Below are 18,749 nucleotides of genomic sequence, written 5' to 3' on the forward strand. Positions count from 1 at the left end.
TTTTGTTGGGGAGGGGGAAAAAAAACCCTTTTTTTTTTTTTTTTTTTTTTGTACTGGGGATTGAACTCGGGGCAATTAACACTGAGCCACATCCCCATAACTGTTTTGTATTTTATTAGAGACAGGGTCTCACCGAGTTGCTTAATGCCTTCCTAAATTGCTGAGGTTGGCTTTGAACTCACAGTCCTTCTGCCTCAGCCTCCTGAGCCACTAGGATTATAGGCATGCACCACCTTGCCTGGTGATAAGACTATTTCATTAGTAGACTTTTCTACTCTCTGGCCAGGCATGACTTTGTCATGATTTTGTGACTATGTTTTCAAGATACTTAATCTTGTTTTATGTGTTTAGAGTACAACTTGGATTTATGTATCTTCAGTTTTAGTCATTTGTTTTGGCTATAAATTTTTCTGAACATCCAATATATTTTATTCTTTTTAATTTTCATTCAATACATTTCAGTGATCAATTGCACTATTTTCCTATCACTTCATGGATTGACTCCCACCTTTCCATCGTGTTTTTTTTTTTTTTTTAATTATTTATGTTGCCCAAGCTGGTCTTGAACTTCTGGGTTCCAGTGATGCTCTTGCCTCAGCTTCCCAAGCTTTTATAGCTGGGACTATAGGAGTGGCCATGGTGCCCATCAGCCATTAATAATGAATTTATCAGTTTCATATTGGAAGGCCTGATTTATTCTAGGGCAGCGAGACAATTAGTTTACCTGTGACAGTGGCTCCGTCACTGTACTTAATTTGAAAATGATGAAAAGTATAGATGAATTCTGCCATTTTGGGACAGAGTTTTAAGACAGTTCTTGAGGTTAGGATTTAGTAGATTGATGATCCAGTGATGGTCAGATTTTATATCTTCTCTATTGAACCACCTGTTTACTTAAAAAAAATAAGAACATAGGCAAATAAAGAAAGCTTTTATGACTGTGTAAAACCATATGGTAGTTTTGAGCCTCATGCATTTGTCTTGGCATAGATAGATCTATATTTGTGAATTATATCAGAGTTTTTTTCATGATTTACACTTGAAATGTTAGAATGACCAAAGCAATCCATTTTCTTCATCCTTTTTAGGTTTTTTTAATGAAAGCATTCAGATTACTTTAAAAATTAAGTGGAGTGAAATAATAAAGTCATCCCTTAAATTATCAGAGCTGCTGTTGAAATTTTAAGATGCTCTTTCAAGATCTGAGACTGAACTTCCAATTTTTAAAGTGTTGAACAAAAACATCTGCCCAAGATTATACTAAAAAAGAATGACCCCCAAGTTAGACTGCGGCATGGTCATTGAGCATGACCAGTCACAGTCTAGAGTGGGCTCCATGTCAACATTTGGCAGCACAGTTAATAGAAATTCAAACATAATCTAGGTAAAAACAAAAACAAAAACAAACTGAATTGGTTTGAGAAATTACCTCATATTTTCCCAGACACTCAACTTTTATGACATTATATCAACATTCACACATCGCACATATACTTTAGGGTTACAGTCTAATTAATTCATGCTATGTCTTAAAAAAACCCCAGAATTGTGGTACTTCCTTTCATAAGGATATGATTACTTTAAATTTTTTGTTAGACTGTGGATTTAGGGATTTCTGAGGTTAGGGGGTCACATTTATCTTGTTTAAAATATATGTTGCCCTGATATCATTTATTCTTCATTGTTTGAGGATCTTTATGTCTTAGGTGCCTGGCATAGTGTCTGGAACATAGAAGACATCCCCAAAGGGCTAAATAAATATTTATCCAGTGAATAAATTGATCAGGCAGCAAGGTATGGTGGCAGGAGCATTGCTTTACAACAGACATACCTGGATTCCAGTTTTGCTTCTGCGACTGATTAGGCTGTTTGTTCTTGAGTGAGTGTCTTAGGCTCTGTGCTTTCATGTTCCAAAACAAGAGACAGTCCTGCAAAAATGGCAAAAATGACTCTATCTCAGAGTTTAAAACAAGTGACCCTCTACTGATGCTCCTGAGAGTTCAGAATTGTTTTCTCTCCTCCCATATTTGATTTCTTCATTTGGTAAGGATTTTGAGAATGTTCAGAGGAGGTGGGTAAATCATTGGGTCAAAGATGGAAAGGGTTAGGTTAAACCAGGGTGACCATCTTGAACTCGAATGAGGAACTTTTATTTTGTTCCACAGTAGTTCTCATCATTATTAGACATATAAATAAGTGAATTTTGGTGGTTAGCTCTTCTTCATTCCATGCAGGACAGAGCACAGATATGTGTGGACACTAAGGAGGGGGTGGGTAAGCTTTTTCTGTAAAAGACTTTGTGGACCAGACAGTCTCTGTCTCATCTACTCAAAAGCAACACAGACATTATGTATATGAATAGTCATGGTTTTATTCCAATAAAGCTCTATTAGTAGACAGGGGATTAGTTTGCCTGCAAGGTCCATCCAGGCTGCAAAGCAGTCAGCCCTTCAGTACATGTAAGGATCTGTTCCCTTTCTCTCTGTTTATCCTTGAGGACAAGGTCACCCATATATCAGGTGACCCTCTATCTTGAGACATTAAGATGAGTAGGAAGAATTTATAAGGGCCAAATAAATCTTGGATAAACTTATTTAAACATTTTATGTAATAGAATTTGATCTCATTATTTAAGAATGCCTTTATAATTTCAGTTCCAGAATGTTTCACAGGTAAGTCTGAACAAAAATGCATGTGTATATGCTTGTTTCTAACTTTGTATGACATCTTATTCTGGGATCTTAGGATTGCTTTATTTATTATCTTTTCTTTTTTGAGGGCAGGTTTGGTAATTCAGTGAAATTACACATAATATTGTACCATGGTCTAGCTTTTTTAGATGTAGCCTAATTTCATTTCTTTTAAACTATTATGTTTAATTACAGGCAGTGTTTTGAGAAACATTAAATTTTAAAAGTATCATAGTATTTTATAATACTTGAAATCTTGCCTTGAATCTACTACTGGACTGAGAATCTTTTGGACTTTCCTTTTCTCACCATTCCACATTTCAAAATTGATTAGTAGTTTTAAAAATAATTCTGTATTCTTGCTGTACTACAGAACAAATATCTGCATCTTGCTTTCACAGCGCCGAGTGGCATATTTGTGGACATCAGGAGGATCCAGATGGTAACTTTACTAGACATTGGGAATAAAATGATTTGTTTAAAAGCAGGAGCTTGTATCCAGGAAAAGTGCTAACGTATTTTAGATATATTCCTTAAATCATGTCCACACAGAGCTGATACAGTTTTCTCAAATATGCATTTACAACAGTCACAGGAAATCCCATATTATTTTATCTTAGGCAGCAGTTTTGACTTCATCTTTGAAACCTCTCAATAGAACAAACTCAAGTCAAATAGGACCAGACTCGGACATTTTAGCTGAGTTCAAGGTAGATAAGAATCACTGGCTGGATGGGATGTACCCCTGACTGGGTCAGTTGTCAGCCTTGGGGAGTGATCAGATTGGCCATCATGTAGTCATTTCAAACACATTGGCCCATCTGACTTTCCCATCCTTCTGTTGGTGATTCGTTTTGGGGGAAGGAACAGAATAGTTAACTGATGAAAAACATGGGCTTGAATCATAGCTTGGCAGAGGAGGTGATGTTCGAGTAAAGACTGCATGTGGGCAGATGGAGCAGCAGCGTATGAAAAGAGGTGGAGGCCAAGGCCAAACAAGGGATTTGCACTAGCTGGAGCCCAGAGTAACCAGGGCGAGTGGTGGCTGATGAAGGTTGAGTGGGGGACAAGACTCAATGTTGAAGAGCTTTGAAGATCATAACAGAAGGTCTAAATTTGAACTTTTAAGAAACATAGAACCACTGGAGGATTTTAAGTGGAGAAATTATGCAATCGTGTAGATCTATATAGAGAAAGATTTTCGTGCCTCTGGTAAGGCTGATGATCTGGGAGTAAGGCTGGAAGGGATGAAGCAATGTGAGGGAGGAAGTGGTTGGGATGGTCTAGATGGGATGTTGTGAAAGCTTGAACCAGGCAATGGCAGGACAGTAGGAAAGAAGAGGGAGCAGAGGATTTGGTGACTGTGGAGCTGACATTCATTTATGCATGTATGGCTTGAAGAGCTAAAAATAAGACCAAGAATCCAGTAGGAGGGACAGATTTGGGGGGAGAAGATGAGCAGGTTTTGGGAGATGCATTCTAAGAGATATCTATGAGATGTCTTTGAGGAGTTGTCTAGTAGAGACATCTTGGAAGAGAGGAGATGAGATCAGTCTGAAATTGAAACCAAGGGCTTAGATAAGATCGTGCATGGAGAACTACCAAAGATACGAATGAAAAAAAAAAAAACAAAAAACACAACAACCCTGAGGAATACCTATGTATAAGGACTGAATAGAGGAAGAGAGACCCACAAATCAGGGTGAACTGGAAGGAGTCAGGGTAAGACAGAGTTTCAAGAAGCTGAGAGCATCAGGATGGTCATAGCTGCAGTGAGATGAAACAAAACAGACTGAATTTTGTTTACTGTGGCAATGCAGCAAGATAAGTCAGATCTCAGCAGGCCTGAGGAGCTCTGCAGAAGGGCGTGAGCACAGATGGAGAACATGAAGTAATCTCTTATGAATTTTACCTGGGGAGGGAAGGAGAGAAGGTGACATCTGGGGTGTGAAGGCACATAACAATTTCCTAGGAGTATGATGAGAAGATTGAGAAATGCACACTGTGAAGTCATTAGAACAGTGAGCTTTGCTATAGGAGGTCCTGGATATCTCCCCTTTCTTAGAATCTCCATCTGGAATAATCCTGGTGATTCAGAGAATAGGGAGCTTTCTCCTGGAGGCTGCATGATCTCTTCATCAGTTTCTTCTCCAAGTCACTCCTGAATGCATAGTGGTATCCTGGTTAGATTTCACCTCTGGAAGTGGTTCCAGCTCTTTCCTCAACTCGAGCTGACCTGATGTCCTGGATATGTTAGTCAATTTGTCTGCTTTATGCAATTCCTCCTGTTTCCAGGTTTAAAATGCCCTATGCACTTCAGAAGAACCATTATTCTATTCTTATTCCTCTATCTTCTTTCTTATTGTGCCATGGCTGTTTGGACCAGAGCTGGACTTCTACCTGACAACCACAAATCCAGTATCTGGCCAGTGGTGTAAGTGTCCTGATTAGAATAAATAAGCTGGACTAAACATATTCTTTCCCTGAAGAAGCTGGATTTTGAGATGTAGCAATTGTGGGGGATGTTCAAGAGAAAGGTGGTGAAGTGGTTGCCAAACTGCTTTGGGTTGTCCTTGAGATATTCTTAAAATGCCTTGTGCTCCCCTGCCACCTAACCTGAGCTCTTTGAGTAAAAATTTTGCTTATTTGTAACCAAAATAGCCCTGGCACCTTTTCTAGACTGCCACCGCTATTGTTCCTTTCTCGTCAGCGATGCCAATGAGTTCCTACTTAAGTGGCCCACTAAAAGCATGATGTTCCTTTTCTGTCTTCTATTTTACATTTAAATGAGTGCAAATGTGTGTGTTTAATGTTTCTCATAGTGTGAAAATAAAATGGTCTCCTTTTTTTGAGGGATGGATACAAATTATCTTCTTCCAGGGAACACTGTATATTCTGTTTTAGTGTCTTAAACATAACAAGGATTTATTCTTTCTTAAAAGAGAAATACAAAGTTAATAGGTCAGGGTTGGTGGGATATTTTCATGATGTCATACGGGTAGGGTCTCAGACTTCTATTTTTATGCTCTTCAATCCTTAGGACTTGGCTTCTACTTTCAAGATCAGTGACCCAAGAAGGATGATAGAGCTCCAGTATCATCAACCATTATATTTGCTTTTGTTGCAATAATCCTGATAAGCTAGCCTCGAACTCAGTGGCTTACAACAATGAGTATTTTTCTGTATCATTCCAAGGTCTGTTAAGGTAGCCCCACTTCAGGCTGCAGGTCAGCTGGATTTAGTTGCAGGTTGAAGTTTAGGCCTGTGGCATCCTTATGAACATGCTCCTTGGATCACTAGCTACTTAGACTTTTGGCAGGAGCTTAACCAGAGGGTATATTCCTAGCTTCTGTTTACATTATATCCAGTAACAACATCCCATTAGCCAAAGTAACTAAGATTTCCAAAACTAAAATCAATGCAGGGAAATGCAATGGTTTGTAAGTATAAAGGTGATGCTGTGGTTTGGAAATGTCCCCTGAAGGCCAAGGCTTGGTCACTGGCCTGTGGCACTATTGGGATATGGTGGAATCTCTAGGAGGTGATTTGAGTTAGGTCATTAGATGATGACTTTGAAGAGGATATTGGGACCCAGGCCCCTTCCTATCTTTTCCTTTGCTTCCTAGTCATCAGGAGGGGAATAGCCTCCTCTGTCATATGCTCCTGCTATGAGGTACTGTGCTACTACAGATCTAAAACAAGAGGGCCAAGTCATCATGGGTTGAAACCTCTGAAACCATGAGCCAAAACAAACCTTTCCTGCTTTAAATTGATTATCTCAGGTATTTTGTCACAGTAATGGAAAGCTGAGTAACGTAGGAGGGTTGTTTGTTCTATTAAGAGATGGAGGGAAGAATTGAAACCACAATACCACATACCACAGACATCATGACTGAATGCCGAGACCAATGAAAGGGGTTGAGATGAACAATCAAATGTATCTATCAGTGGCAGCAGTCTCTTGAAGGAGTCAATTTGCAAGTCCCACTTAAAACTCTCAGTTAAATTCAGTGGCCAGAAACTTTCCATATGGCCATTCCTGACTTCAAGGAAGGCTGGTAAATATATTCTCTATTGCAGGGTTGCAGTGTGCTCAGCTGAAAGCTAGAGTTCCGTTACTAGGTCAGAAGGAGAAAATTGGTAATAAGTAGGCAACTAGCAATTTCTTCCACAGTGTTCAGTAAGATGCATTGTGTCTGTTTTAATCAGTTTTTTTTTTTTCTGCTGTGACGAAAAGACCTAACAAAAACAATTTTAGAGGAGGAAGAGTTTATTTGGGGGCTCATAGCTTCAGAAGTGTCAGCCCATAGAAGATTGGTTCCATTTCTCAGGGTTCTAGGTGAGGCAGAGCATCATGGCAAAAGAGGCTCAGGACATGATGATCAGGAAGGAGGGAGGGGAGAGAGAGAGAGAGAGAGAGAGCGAGAGAGAGAGAGAGAGAGAGAGAGAGAGGAGAGAGATATGCATGTGAGAGCAAGAGCGCTGTCCTCACTGCACAAAATATAAAACCCTAACAGTCCCCTAATTCCCACCTCCTCCAGCCACACCCTACCTGCTTCCAGTTACCACTCAGTTAATCTCTATCAGGAGATTAATTCACTGATTGGGTTAAGATTCTCATAAATCCATCAACTTACCTTGAAACCTTCTTGCGTTGTCTCACACATGAACTTTTGGGGGACTCCTCACATCTGAACCATAACACTACCCCCCACTCTTATGAAGTAATATTGAGTTAAGATGTTCACTGTGACTGCTTAATAGACACCTTTTAGTAAATAAACGATGACTACTATCTAACCAGAATTAAACATTGCTGGACTGCTACTTTTGTAAGGAGAAAATAAAAAACAAAAACAAAAAAATATCCCCAAGTCATTTGATTTCCCTTGACAACTCAGGAGATTTCTCCTTCTGAAACTCAGTTTATTGAACTTTAATTTACTCTAAAATATAAATGATAGGGCCAGGTAGAGTGGCTGTTAAAGACTTCTAAAAAGAAAGTGAGTATCCCAAGGACATTTACCTCCAGGGGAGTTTCCCAGATAAACTATTCCTCCAGATTTTGCTAACTCTCAACTTAAAAATTACACTTTCATTTTCCTTTCTTCCTTTTTCTCTGTACTATTTATCACCATACTTGATTATTTTATGATCTATCTCTTATCAATAGGAGGAGGATGACCTGAAGGCAGGGCATTTGTGATTTTGTTCACTGTTGGGGAAGTGGATTGCTGAAAATGGTCCTTGATGATGATTTGGAGTTGTCTGGCCAACAAACCAGAAAGAATTAGGAGTCCAGTTCTCAGAGTGGTTTCCTGGGGTTGTTGCAGCTCTTTTATGACCTTAAAGCAGTCATAAAAGACAGCTTAAAGCTGTCTACCCACCAGCAGCTGAACAAACACGTGCCAGTCTTCTAGACTTCTTGTTAGGTGTGATAAAGAGAAAGAGGCTCCTGAAATCTGGGAGTCATTCTGATGCTATCATCTCTGCCTTGATGTTCTGTGGAGCATAAACACTTTCTCAGAACAACAACATCAGACAAGGCTGCTCTATCACCTGATTGAACAAAGCAAAACAAATCCATAATCATGACTCCTGTCAGTCCGAGGCCTGTTGAGAGGTGGGTACAGTTTCTGTGCACTCAACATCCCTCCTAGACAGGGCCTGGGACTGTGCAACTCCTGGGACAATTGCAACTCTCTGAATTAGGTATGCAGTGCTGAGAAGGGACCATTTCACAACAATCACAACAACCCAAGGAGTCAATGAGCAGCCTCAGGTGGTACCAAGAAGCCACGAAGCTGGAGGAACATTCTGCAACTTGTTTCTGACAGCAGGGAGAATATTGGTGCCAAGAAGGATGGTGCAGTTGGGCTTGTCTGTGCGGTAGCTAGACAGAACTGGTTGGGGGGGAATGTTGCGGAAAGTCTGACACCCTCATGGCGGGGAGGGGCAAGGATTGCAGGGGTCCCAGGACGACTTTTGAACTGCAGCCCATAGAAAATGAGGGTAGTGTGTATGATCAAAACCTGGTCCTGCCAGGTCCAGCTGGAACTGCGACCGGAAGGAGAGAGGGCTGCACCCCGCGGGGCGGGGCGGGGCGGGGCGGAGCCTCTGAGGGTCCCCTGGGGCTGCCTTTGGGAGCTGACAGGCTCAACCAGGGATGTGAGCTCAAGTTCAAAGCCCGGCTCCGCCCGGCCTCCTGGGCCAGGCGCTGCGCTCACAGCCCAGCCAGCGCTGGGAGGGCGGCTGCGGCTGTNCTGCCCAGTGCGGCCTGCCCCTGGTAAGTGCCGCCGGGTCTGGGCGCCGCCTTGGCGGGGATGGGAAGACTTAAATCACCTTACCTCTGGACCAAGCTGGGTGCGGGATGGGGCAGCAGAGCCAGACCCCGCAAGGTTGCCCAAAGCGTGTGTGTGTGTGTGTGTGTGTGTGTGTGTGTGTGTCTGTGTATGCGCTTGCGTGTGTCTACACCGCCTGGAACTCGCTTGCTAGAGGGGTAACGCTGTCCGAAGCTGGTTTCCACTCCTCTGGCAGCCAGATGGCCCTTCATGGGAAACGGTCTGGGCATCCTGCGGGGTGTCACAGGGTTGCAGAAAGAGAGAAGGCGCCAGGGTGGGGACTGACATTTATTGAGCATCTCAATGTGCAGGCACTTTACCTAAAGTTTGCCTCATTTCATCCTTTCCACACACCTGTAAAGAAGGGGGCATTAGCTTCATTTCTTGGATGGGAAAACGGAGGCTCCCAGAACTACTTTGCCTAAGATTGTGTCACTTGATAGTGGTAGAACTGGAACTTGAATCTGGTCTCCAAAACTCTGACCCATCTAAAGGAAAGAAAACTCTCGGTGGAACAGAGGAAGAGACACAACAGAAATGAAAGGCGATTAGGAAAAAGACTACAGGCAGAGCATTTGGAAAATAACAGAAAAAAAAAAAAAACTAGGCTCGTGAAATATCTCTTTAATTAATTTCAAATATAGGTCCACATTTACGCTTTCTTCCACGTCTGGCTCTGGGGGCGAAGTGTGGTGAGGAAGGGAGAAGACTAGTAAGTGCTGGGCAGAGGCGTTTGGGGACACCTTTTCAGAGTATCCGCCTGCTTGGGTGTTGGGGGGGGGGTGAGGAGAAGTTGTGGAGGGAACTAGGTTATTATTCATTCCTGACAGTTAGTCATCTCTCCACCTTACCCCCTCCCAGTTGATCCCGTTTCCTTTCCTTTTCTTGATGCATGTCTGAGAAGACAGTTGTCAAATTGGAGCTGGGTCCCACCTTCATCTCTGGCTCTCATGAAATATCTTGGCACTAGGTGGCCCTGCACTTTGGGGATTATGTCAGGAGCCATGAAATTGGTCTGTGCTACTGCTTACAGAGGTGATCTGCTGGGTTAATGCTGAGCTAGTGATCACACTGAATGAGGCATCTAGAATAGCAGACAAACATTAGGGCTTACCCTTAGGCAAGGTAGCAAAAAACAGGGGCCCCAGAGAGACAGAAAAGAATATTGGGTTTGGCTGATAGCCCAACTTGAGAAAAGCATTTCAGTTTAATATTTGGATAGCTTCGAGTGGTGCCAGGAAACGCTTCCCTGGAGAAAAAAATAGAGAAAAAGCAGAAAGCCACTTCTGAAAAAATGCACTGTAACTTTTTCCTTGATATTTGAAAGTTCTTTGAGGCTTATTTCCCCTCCCCCTTATACCAGGGTTTGAACCCAGGAGCATGCTACCATTGAGCTACATCCCTACCAACCCCCTCCTTTTTTTTCCTTTTCTTTAAATTTTGAGACCCCCTCACTGGCTAACTTGCCAAGGGTGTCCTTCAACTTGTGATCCTACTGCCTCAACCTCTTAAGTAGCTGGGATTACAGGCATGTGCCCACCATACCTGGTAATCCATGTCCTTTCATGGAGAGCTTTGCAATCTTTGTGCACTTGGATGCCCTGAGTACTTTTACTCTCGATTTTCAGGACTCTCCATTTCTTTGTTGGAGGATGACCTGGGCTGCAGGAACTTGCTTTGTTTGTGGGAACTGAGATCAGAGAGTGCCTGGAAATTTATAACTCCTCTGGGGGCAATCCCTACCAATGACTGATAGGTGATGAGTATTCATAGTTCAGCTTCGAGGTCCTTCCCTGGGACACTCTGAGGTGTGATAGCTCCTGTTTTCAGAGATTTTTTGTGGAGTCACATCAAATTGACTTCCACGAGTCTTTGAGTCTTTGCCTGGTATACTTCTCTTTCTTCAACTCACTTCTTCATTCCCCTACCCTTTTTGCCTAGGAATACCTCTTAGTATACTTTCAGAGGAAGTCTTACTCAGGATCTGATTCTAAGGAACCCAAACAGAAACATGGACCCTTCTCACTCTTCTCACTCAAGTAACTGGTGACCTGGGCTTGTCTGTATGTTGCCTTTGCCTGAATTCACAAGAGGTGTTCCCCTCTGGGTGGATGGACCCCTGTGTCCAGGCACCGAGTTGGCAAATAGGGGCTCAGTACCAGGAGCCCTTATCAGTGTGCCTCTGACTGTGCACATAGTACTTAGCATTCTGGGAGGCACTTTGAATGTTCAGAAAAACAAAGCCAAATGGAGAGTAGTTCAACAGTCCCAAGGTCTCAATTCTAGGTTTTTTTATCCTCCTTTTCCCCAGTTCAAGGGAAATTTCCTTTCCATGTGTTCCTGGATATTTGAATATTTCAGGCAGATGTTGTTCTTTTCTCTGGACCAGCTGGAAAAATGCCTTTGCATCTTTCTAAAGCCAATGAAGAGAAGGAAAAGGGCTGTCTTAGCCAGTGAAGCCACAGTAGCACAGGCTGCTGTGGGGTGGTGGTGTCTTGTCGGGGAGGGTGGGCACATCTCTACCAGCCTGGCTTCCAGGGCTCCCAGGGACACCCTGTCTTGACGGTGGGGTCACTATAGCTTAGGTGGCAGCTTTAGTTGGAGGTTTTTGCTTGATGGAGTTTCTTTTCTTTGGGTCCAGGGGCCCATTGTCTCTGATAATCCTGAGTTTCCCCACCTTTTCCTGTGGTGGTTGCCTGTTAATGTCTAAATTTGGCCCATCTGGTGGTAGAGCAGAGCCCCCTTTAAAGATGCATATGTGGGGGAGTTCTTTGAAAAGGATGCTTTTGTTAACTGCCTGGTAATATATATAGGTCAGAAAAGGGAAATCCAGGGAAAGTGGAAAAATGGGAAGACATCTGTACTAGCAGTCAGGGAGGGGTGTTGGGTTCCATTCCCAGAGATCTGAGGCCTCTGAGTGACTTGGGGCAAGTCCTTGAACTTCTCTGAGAACCTCTGTATCTTCACCTTTCTTTATTTAATAACAGTTGTCCAGCTGTGTGTTATTTGATGTTCAAAGAGGAAATATTTTCATTGACTCATCAAACAGTTATTGAGCAAGCTTATAAAATCCTTACCTGGGGACAACTGGCAGTCTCTTGGGGACAGTGGTATATGCAGAGGCATTAAGATGTGGGTAGTAAGTGAGAGAATTGAGATAAACACCAGGTCAGTGCCTGCGTGAGGGGCCCGTGAATGTCTCTAGAGTTGCCTGGACTGGTCAGGAAGTCTAAGTGTCACAGAAATTTGCAAACATCAGGATGCTTTATAATGTGTGGTTATCCATTTAGGGCTCTTGACTCCATCAGAAACGGGCCCTCAGATCCTGGGTCTGACATTGGAAAGCCATGTAATCCAACCACTAAGTTTTCTTATTGGTAAAGTGGGCTTGTTTAAGATTTTGCAATATGAAGCACTTATCTGATATTACAAAGGAGGAAAGTGTTATAATTAAAGTAAACTTTTAGGCTGAAGAGATTCCATTCAACTACCTTGGGCCTGTACTCTTCAAATACTTAGGGGCCTTTGAATCATCTGGGGATCCTGTTAAAATGCAATTCTATTTAGAAGGCCTGGGAGCCTGAGATCCTGCTTTTTTCAGTGGCTCCTAAATCTTGTAGTTTTTGCTCATTTGGGGACCACATTTTGAGCACAGGGCCTTAGGCCAGTCTTTCCTTCCCAGGTAATCTGAATCCCTTGAACAACCCTGTATCTGGGGAGAGATAGAAAGTTCAGGCCTCCTGGGCAGGTCTGTCTAGAGCTGGGTTGGAGACAGCTGAGAATTTCTGTCCTTGAGTAAGATGTTGTCCCTGGCAGGTAACAGATCTAATTCAACTTCCTTCAGATGCCTGAAGGACCAGGAAGAATTCAGTTTTTTTCTATGTCCTGGTACGAAGTTCTTTCTGGCCAAATGGTGTCCACTTTTGCATGCTGAGCCTGAGGAGGTACAGGTGAATAAACCACTGGGCCTATCACAGTGTGGTGGGGTGGAGTGGGGTCAGGCATTGAAAGGTGTAATTATGACATGATGAGATAAGCATTCTGTAGAATTCATGGATAATGGAGAGACTGGTTTTAAGTGATGGAAAAGGGAGGAAAATTTCCTGGTGGTAATTATATCTGAACTGGGTTTTAAAAGATGAATTACAATGACTGGAGAAGGAGGGCAGATGTATCTGGGGAATTTCATTCGAGGGTTAAGGAACAGCATGTGCAAAGTAGGGTGCTGTGGAACAGCTTGATGTGTTCATGTCATTGAACTAAGAGTCCTGGGATATGAGGTGTTGCGGGAAGGGCTTAGTTCCTGAAGGTGGGTTGGTCAGGATAGGCTAAGCTCTGCTGCAGTAACAAATTGACTTCATCATCTTAGTAGCTTAACCCAGGAAAGATTACTTCTCACTCACAGTATGTGTCTCTCACAGGTGAGTAGAAAGCCCCAGTTTGACATCTCACAACCTGGAATATAAGGCCTGTGTAGTCACCAGTGCCACAAAAGAGTGGGACAGTTGCTGTCTTCTATCTGCCTCCTCTGGAATGAATGCATTGTTGTTTATATCCACACTTCATTGGCCAGAACTAAAATTGTGAGGGGCCTTGGAATTGGTGATGGGTGGAGAGGAGATAGATGAAAAGTTCAGAGAACATCATTCCTTTCCACATTTGCCTGAAGCCAGTTTCTCAAATGGGAGTAATCTTTGGATTTATTGAAAAAGAGAGAGAGAGAGAGAGAGAGAGAGAGAGAGAGAGAGAGAGAGAGAGAGAAGGAGCTTGTAGATGCCTAGTATTAGATTAAATTATTTTTATTATAAAGTAATTCAAATACATAGTAGCATTAAATACTTCTAAACTTGTGATGCTTAGAGCTCTCCTATGATCATAAAACCAAAACACATATATAGATAAAATACCAATACAGTCACAAACTGCATTTGTACGGATCAATGTGCTGAATTTAATGTGATAAAATTTCATTTTTGCCAAAACTGTCACTCAGGTTCTTATGAGTTTGGTGTGCTGTGTGCTATGCTACATAGCTTGTATGATGGATCAGTTCTTTCATCAGTTTCTTCTCTGTATATTAAATCTGATTTGTGATTTTTCTCTTTAGCCTGTGATAATTAAAGTTGCATTTTATAGTGCCGACTACATTGATAATTTAAAAATATTTGATAATGCAAAATTTGATTATAATATGAGATCATTTAGATAGTCCAGGTTAATTAAAAAATTGTCATGAAATTAAAAAAAAGAAACAAAAAAAATTGTCATGAAGGTAAAAACATAAAGTTAAACAAAAAATAAAATTTAGAGAACTTTTGGACCTTCTTGAATGTCTGAGGATCCCCCAGAATTTGAGGAACAGGTGGAAAATAGAGAACCATTGGCGTGCCTCTCAAAGGGGAGAGAGACAGAGAGAGATCAGCTTAGTGAGTTGGAGTCAGCACCTAGGCCAGGGTGTGCGGGGGTAGGTGAGGAGCAGGTAGGAAAGCCAGAGACAGCAAGCTGTGGAGATGTCAGGTAGAGGTAAGATGTGATGAGGGTGGGTACCAAGGCGGTAGTTTGAGGAATGGGTAAGTAGGGGCACTAGATTTGAGAGGCCTGTCTTGATCAATTCCAGAGCTGCAAAAGCTCCAGCATTCTGTTTACTGAGCCCAAAGAAAGAATTTGAAGGGCTCAACAGAGAGGGAGAAGGTTTGGGCCTTTGATTACTCATGTGTTCCTTGGGGGCTGCTGGTAGAGACAACGTGGAGGGCCAGGCTGCTTCTTCGAGCAGCGGGAATATAGAGCATAGGTTGTGTGCCCACTGTGAAGATGGATTTCTTCAGATGTTTTATGAGTGCATTCCTTTACTTTACAATCAAGGTCGCTCTGCTTTGATTCCCCACTGTTTCAGTCAGCTTTGTGTCACTAAGACCAAAAGACCTGACAAGAACAACGTAGAGGAGGAAAAGGTTATTTTGGTTTATGGTTTCAGAAGTGTCAGTCTATAGACAGCCGACTCTGTAGCTCTGGATCTAAGGTGAGGCAGAACATGATGGTAGAAGGGCCCAATGTTCTGCAGGAAAGCGGCTCAGGACACTGCAACCAGGAAGGCGAGAGAGAGAGAGAGAGAGAGAGAGAGAGAGAGAGAGAGAGAGAGAGGCGCGGACAGGAGAGTGAGCTCTGTTCACTAGGGACAAAATTTGTACCCCCAAAGCACACCTCCAGTGACCTCCTTCCTCCAGCCACACCCTACCTGTCTGCAGTTACCATCCAGTTAATCCACATCAGTGGATTAATCCAATGATTAGGTTACAATTCTCTTGATCTAATCATTTCACCTCTGAATGTTCTTGTGTTGTTTCAAACATGAGCTTTTGGGGGATACCACATATCCAAATCACAAGACCTACCTAAAGATTGGAGACAAGGGAAGTGGCCAGTTTTCCTTCCCTTTGACCATGTTATCACATTCTTTGAAGTCCTTCTTATGTCGCCACCAGGAACAAATCTGTCTATGCACTGGCTGGTTATCCCAACAGAACCTGAGGAACCCATGGGTCTTGGAGGTAGGCTGCATATGGAAGATGATGGAAGGGAAGAGGAGTCAGGGTGACTCTTTGTCATGGGGGTCTAGGGTGATACGCCAGTGATTAGGATGAAGACTACAGGTGTGCCCAGCAAGGACAAAACAGAGCAAGACCACAACCCTCTGAGGCCATTTCCATCATCCTGTCTTTAACTGACATGCGCTTTCCTGAACCAGTTTTGGAGAAACTGTCGCACCGTGTGGTGTCTATAGTTCCTCTAAGGAACATTGAATTAGTGATCATTAGGATGATTTGAGCAGCTTTATTAGCTTCTCTCTTGTGCCTGTTTCTTCTGATCTGCTGGAGTAGGTTCTGGACATTAAGCACTATTTTTTTTTTTTGTCTTTTACTTGTTTCAGGAAAGTGAAAAAAAATAATTATAAGAATTGCAGATGCTTGTGAGATATAAGCTGCCATGCTTATAAAGTGAGATGAGTTATCTGCCCTCAGTGTTCAAGAGCTCACTTTCCACCCTGTTCTTTTAGACAGAGATGCTTAAAATTCTCCAAGGAGTGACACAGCACAGGTTCATTGATCTCTAGATAATTACATAACGAGGACAATGGAAACTTCACACTTTGGGGAAGTGGAAGGCAGAGAACACGAAGCCACACACACACACACACACACACACACACAAAATTTGCAAACAAGATAAATTCATGTAATTTTCTAGAGTGAAATCTTGTGTTCATTACATTTTCAGTATTAAATAGTTAAAAATCTAACAGTGTTTCCTCTCTATAAATGATTAACCTAATGCACTTACTGATGGAAGTGACAAGGCACAAGCTGCCCGAGTGGCTTTTACTCTCCTGTTCCCACTTGTGATGAACTTCTACGCTCTCTTGGTCTTGGCACAGGGGTCATCTTTCATAGGCCGCTGAGGCCTCTGGGGAGACATATGTAATTTTTTTTTTTTTTAGTTTTTCCTGTGACTTCTCAAATCTCTTTGGAACTTGTGATTACAGTTTTGTGATCAAGTGAATGTCTGTCACCCCCAGAGACCACATGCTCCTTGAGGATAGCACTATGTCTTCTTATCCCCAACTAGGGGAGCATTTTTCCTTAACAGCAGTTTCCACACCTTGAAGCTGCTGCAGGGCACCCTATAAGAGGCATGTTTGGATCTCAGAGTTGGTTGGAAGAACAGATCTCCTAGCAGTAACAGCTGTGATTTTAGGAGCTTCTCTTTCAGGGATGGGTTCAATGAGGCTAGTTGTACAGTTTCTTTCAGATGTTGTTTGGTTTCAGATGGCTGCAGCCAGAGTTGTCAGGAGCTTGCGTCTCTACATTGATGGCAAAGACTGTTGATCTTGCCAGATACCCATTGCTTACCTTCTTTAGCAGATGTTATCAGTCGCTGTCCATGGTTCCTGACCACTCTCACCTTTCTTGTTCTGATGTTTCCCGCTGCAAGCCACTGCAACCCCATTGAGGGCCTTCTCTGGTTGCAGAGGTGGGATTGGCCCATTTTTGGTGTAGGCAGGGAGTGCTAGGCAGTTAATACACCTTGGAGCCATCCTCAAGTGCTACTAGAAGGGACAAGTAGATAAATATCAGTTTCCTTGCTCCTCTGGTAGGACTTCAAGGCACACTGAGGCATGTGCTACCCAGCCTCCCTGGAGATTCCCAGCAGAACTGAGCCCCGGTTGCCCACAGCAGTGGGCTGCTGGCTCACATCACTGTTGTGACTCCTTCAGTGCTTCTGGGGTTCAGTCCCCCAGGTGGACTCAAATCTTTGTCTCAGGCTCAGCTTTGGGGAGAATCCAACCTAAGGTGCTTCTGGGTTGGTTGAGGTCATGTGACCATCTCCAGCCAGCAGATGGTGGGTGGAAGTGCTGCATATCATTTCTCACGCAAGGCAGGTAAGATCCAGAGCACTCTCCCTGTCTGGTCAGTGGCTGTGGCAACCCAGGAGCCGCGTATTTTGGATGGGGGATTGAGGCTGCATGTTTCATAGGGAGAATCTGACACGGGAGGGCTGCTCAGTGCACACTGAATTCATAAGCAAGAAACTTGGCCCTTGAGTTTTTTGGCATTTTTTTCAGTTGAGGTACCAACCTACCTGACACATAGCCTCAGGACTGCCCTTTTGGGGTGCCACCATTTACGTTAGCTCACCCTACATCCTGGACTGATCCGTAAGAGCTTTGGGAGGTCCTACCTGTGATCTCTGTTAATGCTACCCATTTCCAAACTCCTTCCTTCTTCTGTTGTTTGATAAATATTATAAAAGTAAAATTTATGCTCTTAGTTCATCTGGCAGTTATTTTGGTATTATTAGTGAGATGAAAGTCCATATTCATTTCATTTCTAATTTATTAACTAATTGTTTCAACATTGAATAAAAATTATTCTGACCTTCCTGCTTGGTTTGTGATCATCTTTTATTATACATTAAATTGTTATGTGATGTTGTATCTATTTTGGGGCTACAGTTTTTCTTTTTCCTTGAGTTCTTGTGCAAGGACTGAGACACTGTAATTGTAGTTCTTTAATATATTTTACGACCTTCATTACACATTACTCATCTCCTTGTTCTCCTTCAAAAATTGCATTAGTACTGAAATTGCATGGAACCCACAAATTACAATAGGGAGGAACTGTATATTGTTAAACAAGTGGTTTTAACATGTCAGGACTTCACATTCTAGAATGGACAGTCATTTCCATGGCTTTTCGTTTCTCTCACAGTTTAGTTGCCTTCCTTATGTTGATCATGCATATTTCTTGTAAAAGTTATTCCTAGGAATTTTCTATAGGTTGACCTTGTAATTTTTTCTTAGTTTTTCCTGTGACTTTTCAACTTATTGCAGTTACATAGAAAAGCTTGTGTGTGTATATGTGTGTGTGTAAGTCTTCCAAAATCTATAGAAAATTAATATTTAAGTAATATAAATGTATATAATTAAATTTTTTTGCCTTGTAACTGACCACTTTCTAACTCCATTTTGAAGTAAAAGCACTTGAAACAATGTCCTGATATTCTATGAGCTCTAATTGCCTTTCCAGGTAGCTTAGAATATATAAAAGGTATGTCTTGGAATTGGAATAAACTCATGGAGGGAGGGAGCAATACAAAGAAAAGGCACACAAGGGAGTTGGGCATTTGGTAGGAATCACTGGATCTTGTCCCCACTGACCAA

At 42.4% G+C, this 18,749-nt stretch overlaps 1 protein-coding gene across 2 annotated transcripts in view; it reads left to right on the forward strand.

Moving 5' to 3' along the window:
- Positions 1–18,749, forward strand: part of Dclk3 (doublecortin like kinase 3) — a 75,231-nt gene that overhangs the window by 21,044 nt on the left and 35,438 nt on the right. Inside the window, exon 1 of one of the 2 annotated variants that reach the window (XM_015489524.2) lies at positions 8,845–8,976. The exons of the other annotated variant lie outside the window; for it this stretch is intronic. The gene's annotated coding sequence lies outside the window, so the exon portion shown is untranslated. Of the gene's footprint in view, positions 1–8,844; positions 8,977–18,749 lie in introns of those variants that run through there. 2 annotated transcript variants of the gene reach the window in all.

This window comes from Marmota marmota, unplaced genomic scaffold (assembly GCF_001458135.2).
Source record: "Marmota marmota marmota unplaced genomic scaffold, marMar, whole genome shotgun sequence".
NCBI classification, from domain to species: domain Eukaryota; kingdom Metazoa; phylum Chordata; class Mammalia; order Rodentia; family Sciuridae; genus Marmota; species Marmota marmota.